This window comes from Corvus cornix, chromosome 5 (assembly GCF_000738735.6).
Source record: "Corvus cornix cornix isolate S_Up_H32 chromosome 5, ASM73873v5, whole genome shotgun sequence".
NCBI lineage: Eukaryota > Metazoa > Chordata > Aves > Passeriformes > Corvidae > Corvus > Corvus cornix.
Window position 1 is genome coordinate 57,180,878 of NC_046335.1, and position 7,838 is coordinate 57,188,715.

The 7,838-nt window shown below is 42.8% G+C and overlaps 1 long non-coding RNA gene across 1 annotated transcript in view; it reads left to right on the forward strand.

Annotated features, from left to right (window-relative positions):
- The window catches only part of LOC109146377, a 48,943-nt gene extending 41,560 nt beyond the window's left edge, over positions 1–7,383 (forward strand). The window contains exon 3 of the long non-coding RNA XR_005602108.1: positions 6,457–7,383. This is a non-coding gene — a long non-coding RNA (uncharacterized LOC109146377). The remainder of the gene's footprint in view (positions 1–6,456) is intronic.
- The last annotated feature ends 455 nt before the right edge of the window (positions 7,384–7,838 follow it).

A 7,838-nucleotide genomic window follows, 5' to 3' on the forward strand; every position in this document is an offset into this window, starting at 1 on the left:
ACCATTAATCACTCTGACTTCACAAAAACCATGGCTGTGACCAGAACATGTCAACAACATGGGCCACATCATTTAAGTGATGCTGATGTTGTTTTCCTCCCCTTTTAACAAAATAATAAACACTTATTTGCCGTAGGAATTGGAAACAATTTATGAATGGCGTGAACTTTGTAAGACCTTATCCCATAGAGGGGCTGTGGTGTATTTTTGTTTGAATTAATCTAGTACAGCCACCCCCAGACAGGCAAATTTCATGAATCAGACTGTCTAGAATAAGGGGGTTGACTTACCAATTCAATATTTGGAAAAAAAAATAAAATAATGGATGTTGAGTTTTCTCTCATTTCAGAGCCTTTCAGTGAATGTGGACCAGCATGACAATGTTTTTTATGGCAACGCTGAGGCTAAATAGTTTCCTTTCAATGGCAAATGAAAGCTGAGATTCTTAGAAAATCTTGTATTTTATATGTACTTGTTTGTTTTTTTTTTTTTATTGTCATGCTATCTACACGTGGAGAAGGAAATATCTGTGTTAGCAGCTGCACATAGAGAGCGTTCCTGTCCCTTAACAGGTTCCAAGTTAAGCACTAGCTGAGCAATGTTTATACATAAACAAAAGAAGCTGTTTCAAGCAATCAGTGTTAGATGAAGTTACAGTTCCTTTCTCACAGGGTTATTTGTGAGCATTTTATCTGAGGAAGAGTTGAAGAAAGATAATGGAGTGACTTTACAGATGTTTATGGGGAAAACATAGAGAGAAAAGTGCTTCTTTGTGTGTTTTCCTTACTGGAGAGGGGCAGCAGCATCCCTGAACAACAGGGGAGGAAGCTGAATTGTAGCAGAGCTCAGAGGGTGAGATTTGGCTGCACGAGTTGCTGGGCCACCTTGTCAAGACTGTGCTTTTGCCAAGAAGGGTTGGACCAGGTGTGATTAAATATTAAACTAAGAGAGTCCTTTTGCATCCCAGCAGCACAGCCCGTGCATGGGGCACACGAATCCCGTCCTCTGGGGAGGACACAAAGGATGCAAAAAGATCTTCTACACGCAGCCCAAGCAGTGGAGTTGCTCAGAAACAGGATGTCCACTGATGTTTCTTTAGACTGATGCAGAGCTCTGGTCTTGCCCACCCAGTCTGGCTGCTGCTACGAAAAGAAAAAGAAAAAAGAAGAGACATAGCACAAGCAGAAGGAGCCCAAACTATGTGACAGGCAGTGCCTTGCTGACAGATATTATGTGGGATGCATTGTTTTCCAAGTTCCTTCACCTCACCTCAAAGAATTATGTTTATTTTATGGATCACAAACGAGACATTTTTTTCCTGACTGTCAACCTTGGGCACATTCTTTGGTGCCTCCTTCACACAGGCTGAGCAGGAGCCTGAGCTGTTAGTGATCTGAGCTCTCCTAATTTACACATACCAGTGACTTAAAATTCCTGTGTACAACTCTTACTGTACCGTATTCCAGTGCACTGGGGGCAAACAATCCCATTGTCTCCCATATGTTTCAAACAACAAACATAAAACAGGTGATTAAACTCCATAAACAAACAGGGTTTTCCCAGCAACAAATCAACACCTCTCCTCGTCTGGTATTTGTGGAATTTGATAAGCCACCCACTTTGCTCCCTCCCCATTCTTGTTATGTCTGTCCTCAGCCTTCTTCATCTTTTATCCCCACCCTGCTTCACCCAGTCTCCAAAGGCAGGCATTCATTGTTAATTAACTGCTGAAAACAGTGCAAGCATCTTGGTTCATGGGATTGAGGTGGGAATGGAGCTTTAGGTCTGAGTTTAAACTGTTTTGAAAGGCCTAAAAGGCATATTTTCTCACTCAGGAGGAGTGAGGGAGGCAGGAAGGAGTAACAGAGAAGAGAGGGAGAGTTAGGGAATGTAACTGGAAAACCTCAAACCAGTAAATTGAGACACATGTCTTAATCAGTTTGAATGATAGGGGTTTTTGAAAAATCAAAGGTTCTGGTGTTTCTGGTACTTATGTGCTCCCAGATGTAAATACTTGCCTTGTATAATGTTTCTGGGCCAGAGGCTGGTCTCAGTCAGAGTGGTGTAAATCTGGAATGATTCAGGATTAGTAAACACTGCCTTAATGCAGGAATTATGATGGCATAACAGATTAGCTGTCTCCTATTGTGCTGGTTTTACCAAGAGCACTTAAAATTGCAAGAATGATGAAAATGGAGAAATTGTTAAAAGCTGCTGCCCGTTCATTTTCAGTCAACATTTGCTAAATATCTTGCCTGGAACCTTTAGCAGTGGATGGATAAATTGCTGTATTCCTTCCACACACAGAAGTTTCCATCTGCATGTGCTGTCTTATCTCACAGATTGTGTTTTCTTTTATTGACAAAATGAACATTAATAAGTGTTCAGATTCCATCTCTACATGTAATAAGCTGAGTACTGGATAATTGAAATGCTACCCCGATCTGATTACTCCTGTTAAATATTCTCTATCCAGTGGGAAGGCTCAGAGTCTGACTTGAGGTCATCCTCACTAATTTTAGATGCTCCTTTTGGTAAGAAACATTCTTGAGACTTGAGGGGCTGATATTTCTGTTCTGGATGTTGAGGTTGTAGCTGCATGCACAGTAACAGCAGTGGTTCAATATTCCCATTGTATTCTGCCTAATTAGAACATGATCTGTAGTTGTCCCCAGAAATCCACACAAAATTCAGCTTATTTAGGTCTAATGTAACATTAATAACTCTTCCATGGAGTATCCTGCAGTGTTGCAAATACATTTAGCCTCTGTTGATCAGAAGTGAAAGCATTTCATTCCATAAAGAAATTAGGAGCTCTACTGCTGTCAAATTCAGCAGTTAAATGAAGCAGAAACTTAGTTCAAAGGCCAACTCCTGGAAGCATTTTCCTTTGCAACATTTCAAGAAGCAATGCTTCCCTTTTGGGATTGTCCAGGAGAGCATGCCTATAAACTAAATGCCATGCTTTCTTAACAATGACAAATATTTCATGTCTAGGAAAAAAATCTGGTGTATGAATTCAGCAACACAAAAGCTGAAAATTTGTTCAAAGGGTTTTTTGCTGCACTGTGTCCTGGGGGAGGGTTCAGACTCGGGAAGTCCAAATCTCTGCAGAAGTGACATCCACATGATGAAATGAGGGATTCTCCTCCTGTTCTCTCCCTGAGGCCAGGCATGTCAGTCCTACAAACTCCTGCATACAGCAAAGAAATAAGACTCAGAGGGACAGGAGCAGGGTGCCCAGAGAAGCTGTGGCTGCCCCATCCCTGGAGGTGTTCAAAGCCAGGTTGGACGGGGCTTGGAGTGACCTGGGATAGTGGAAGGAGTTGGAACTAGATTATCCTTAAGGTCCCTTCCAGCACGAACCACTCCATGATTCCCTGAGAGCAGCTCGCAGAGGCCTCAGGCCTCTGCCCACTGCTGCTGCGGGACACGATCCGTTCCCAAGGCAGCATCATTTCCCCCAAACCGTATTTCTCTGCCGCCTGCTTTTCCTTTTCCCCTCCAGCTTCCTCCTTCTCTGATGTAGGTATGGGGCAGATACCCGCGAGGAGCCAGGCGCTGCTGGAATTGCAAACAACAATCGCCAGCAGGGCAGTGAGAGGGGGAAGGAGAGGGATTTCTGGCTCCTGCCTCCCGGGAGCCTCGGGTGCTCTGCGAGCCTCCTTTAGATGTGCTAATGAGCAGCGAGATGCTGAACTCGAAGCACCCAGATTTAAATATTTTGACCCACGAGCGCAGATGCAGCAGATACTCGGAGGGCTTTATCTGGGAGTCTTTTCTCAGGTGAGCAGCAGCAGCTCCGTGCCCTGGAGGGGCCGTGCGGTTGCTCTGCCCACGGCTGCTCTCAGGTCCCGGCGCTTTTCCCGTCTGCGAGGGAGCCGGGGCTTATCGGCAGCAGCATCTGAAACGTCCCTCGGTTCTACCGGCATCTTTTCGCCAATCACGAGGGTGTTTTTAATCACTCTGAACAGGAAATAGCATGCTGCATTTAAATACTGTATATAATTATCATGGGAAATATAATTAGGAAGTGTAATTAAATGGGCTTGACTGCATATCAGGCTGTTTCTTGATTTTTCACTCAATCCAGCTGTTTCTCACAGGCTCTTTACTTTGAATAGTGGTGGTCTGTGACAGAACCTCTGCACAGAATGGAGGAAGAATTACTTCTTTAAAGGCCGTTCATTTAATCTAACTAGGCCAATTTCTTTAAATGCAATCATGACATTTTCCAGCACAACCTCCTTTACTTATTAATTCAGACGCTTCCTTTTGGAATGTCTAGATCCATCCAAAATATTCCAATTTGAAGGCTATATAAAACCCCAAGCATACAAAGTCCCTGGTGGCATGGGCTGGCTGTTTATTATGTCTTTGTTTAATGTGTTGCACAACGTGGGCCTGATTCTTGATTGGATTTTCTTAAGGGCTACCAGTATGTACAAAGAAATGAGGGTGATAAAACAAGAGTGGTCCCTTACTGAGTACAATGCTGGTTTATGATGATTCTTTTTCTTCCTGCTCAGAAAGGAAAAAGGGAAGAATTCTGAATTACTGGAGAAAATATTCTGTCTTCCCTCCAATAAAGCCATAATACTGCAAGAGGGGGAAATGCTGGGAAGGATATGTTGAGAAAATTAGTGTAATTACACTAAAAAATGGCCATTTTACCAGTGGACAAAAATCTTTGGATTGAGTCATGTAGGTGGCTGGAGAAGAGTTTGCTGCCAGTGAAAGAGGCAAATCCATGCTCTCCCCTTCCAGAGCAGGACACAGCACTCAGGCCAGGCCTGGTGCTCCTATGACCCCTTAGCAAGCTGATTCAGCTCCCTGTGCCAGCAAATACCTAAACATCTTCTTTTAATTATTTTTTTTTCCCCCTGTGGTGCCTGAGAGAGCTGAATGAGCTCCCAAAGGGATCAGATGAGCACTGGTGTCAGCGACAGGGGCACACAGGTCCATCCATGCTGGGCTGGGGGGACACCCCGCTCCCTTTTGGCAGGAGCAGGCGCCTCGATGGGCCCAGCAGTCTCATCTGACTCTGCTTATCACTGCAGTCATGTGGTGGAGGGAAAGGCTATCTGGAGATCGTGGTATGGCATCTCCACAGCCAGGAATGTTTGAGATGTTCCCATCCCACCAGCAGGCTTTGTTGAGTGACACTAATTCTTAAAGCAAAAGAAAACCCATTGCTTGGGGTTTTCTGCTTAGGGACAGTTTTCCTTGGACCGTGCTCATAGGCCTTTCTGGACGTGTAGGATTTCATTACATGGGCATGAGCAGTGGCAGAAAATGCTTTTTAAAATTCTCAAAAGCCCTGCTCCCTGCAGGAACCAGCTGTGTCCTTTTTCCAGGGAAAGAGTGGTTAAAGCAGCAAACAGATTCCTCGTGGTCACTGGAAGAGCCAGGGCTCCACGTTTGTAAATCTTCCCCAAACCAACAGGCTGTGCAATATTCTCTGAGCTTTAACAAATATTAAATACTTTATGTCCTACTGAATGTAACATTAAAAAAATTGAAGAATCTGTGGCTGACATAATTACTTCATGCCAAAAATGCCTAAAGCTAATTTCCAAGGCGGTAGAAAAGTAGAAGTTTAATTTATAGGCACAGTGAACGGATTTTGCTATCTTATTTCTTCATGACAAAAGCTACAAATTCTTTTTCATTCCAAATGTAACGAATTGACTTAAACACAAGCAGTAAAAATCAATACAAAGTTTCTCCTGATTCAGAGATGTCAGAGCTTTCCCAAAGTGTGACTCAAGGCAGCATTTCCTGCAGTCCAGAGAGAGAAGCTGGCTGTGCACTTTACAGATAATTAGCTGAAGAGGACACGGCTGATGCTGAGAATTGTATTCCCTTCCAACCAGAGATGCCTGGCTGACCCCAGAACCACACAGCAGCAAATGGGAGTCAAGAGAGTTAGGGGCCCTCTAATTTGCCCAGTGTCCAAAATGCCAAACCCCAAATTCCATGGTTTCTTCCCTAAGCACACAGTAGAACTAGTCAAAACAGCTATAAATACATTTCCCCTGTATCTGCACATTCCATAAATAGTACAAATATAATTTTATGGCACTAACAGAGACTTGAACAGTGGGATTATCTGCTTGAATTCAGATACTTGTATGGTTTTACTTCTGCCATTAGAGTTTGAACTCTGAAAAGATTATGGGTATAAATCCATTTTCGCTTTTATAACACAGCCATGTGCAACAGGGTGCTTGCTTGTTTCATGAACAGGCAGCAACAAAACCTTTCAAGAGCAGGGATCATCCTGCTTGCCCTGAAACCAAGTAATGATGTTGTCCCTGACTTTGTGGAAAGGGTGACAGCATCCTCTTTTATATACTTCTAAAACTACTTTCTCTCTGATTTTTGTTGTATTTTCTTTATTTCTTGAGAAATAATTCCGTAATATATATCTTTTTGTGTTTACTTCTTTGTAAGGAGTTGTACCAGGTTAGGTCTTTTCGGGTTCTGAGAAACCAGAGAAATGAATTTTGCTTGAGATGGTGTCCTTCGAGGTTGCAGAGCGAGGAGGAGATGCCAGAGTTGCCAGACCTTCCTGAAGGAATAAAGGGAAGACAATCACAGCAGAGGGAACAGCAGATCTTTCATTCCCTTGGAGGCATCCTGGTGATCTCAGTGCCTTCCGAGGAGGAGCGCCAGCACATTTCAGCGACCAAAGAGAGTCAGAGCAAGAGTCCAGCCATTCACTGTCCCAGGTGACTCCAGGATATCGGCTTGTGGAGGAGAAGGACGCTGGATGGATGTGGAATAGCTTGTCCACTGTGGCCATACGTTTTGTTTTATGTTCGAGTGAGGTATGCGTAGCACACTTGGCCAGCATCCATCCTTCCCACTTGTTGATTATCCTCTGAAGTCATCAGTCACTTTTCTGCTCCCTTCAGTAGGAGCTGGATGGAGTTTTCCCTGGCAGTTTCTAGCAACCATTTTATCTATCTTCTGTCAGCGCTTAGTTAGTGCTAAATTGGAGTTAAATAGGCAAAGACAAAATCTGCCCTGTAAGAGAAACTCTGTGTTTTCAGCAACTTTGTGATTAAGATGCTGAGGCTGGGGTTGGTTTTGTGTGCAAGGGCTGGGATTGAAGTCATCCATTTCTGAGCTGGTTCAAAGTTCCTTGGTGTCAGTGGCAAAGGTGGTACAAAGATGGAAAGAAATAACACTTGTGTAGGGGGTAAAAACAATACTATTTTTTTTTCTCCTTGTTAAAAAAGGCAAAAATACAGAAAATATTTTGTGGAGTAATAAAAATGCACCCTAATATAATCCATCAGTACTTTTTATGGCATAAAATTATTTCATGAGATACTGCCAGAGCTAAACCAGCACAAAACTTTAAAAGAAAAAGGAGTGTAGTATTATTATTTTTGTTATTGTTATTATTAATATAATGTATTGATTTAAAAATGTATCCTAGTTATTTCAAATTACAGTAATTATTGCTTTAAATAATCGAGTTCATTTTCATTTCATCGTGTGTTTGAGGGAAGTAACAATACATATTTGTAAGAAAAAACCATCTAATATGGGAACAGGTATCCCTAGAACCCCTTAAAGCAATGTTCCCTGTTTTCCATGTGTCTGTTCCTCATTTCTGTTCATAAAAGTGGTCATCTTAGGGGAATGATAAAAAATTATCACGCAATCAGACATTCTTACAGTCCAAATCTTGCAGTGACGGAGCCAGTGGATTTTGGGCTTTTCCCACTGGAGTGGTTTTTTTTTTGCCACTGAAGAAGTTTTTTTGTCTCTATGGTGTGTGTGGTGACACCACGCTCTCCGTGCTGGCACGACAAACCTCTCGC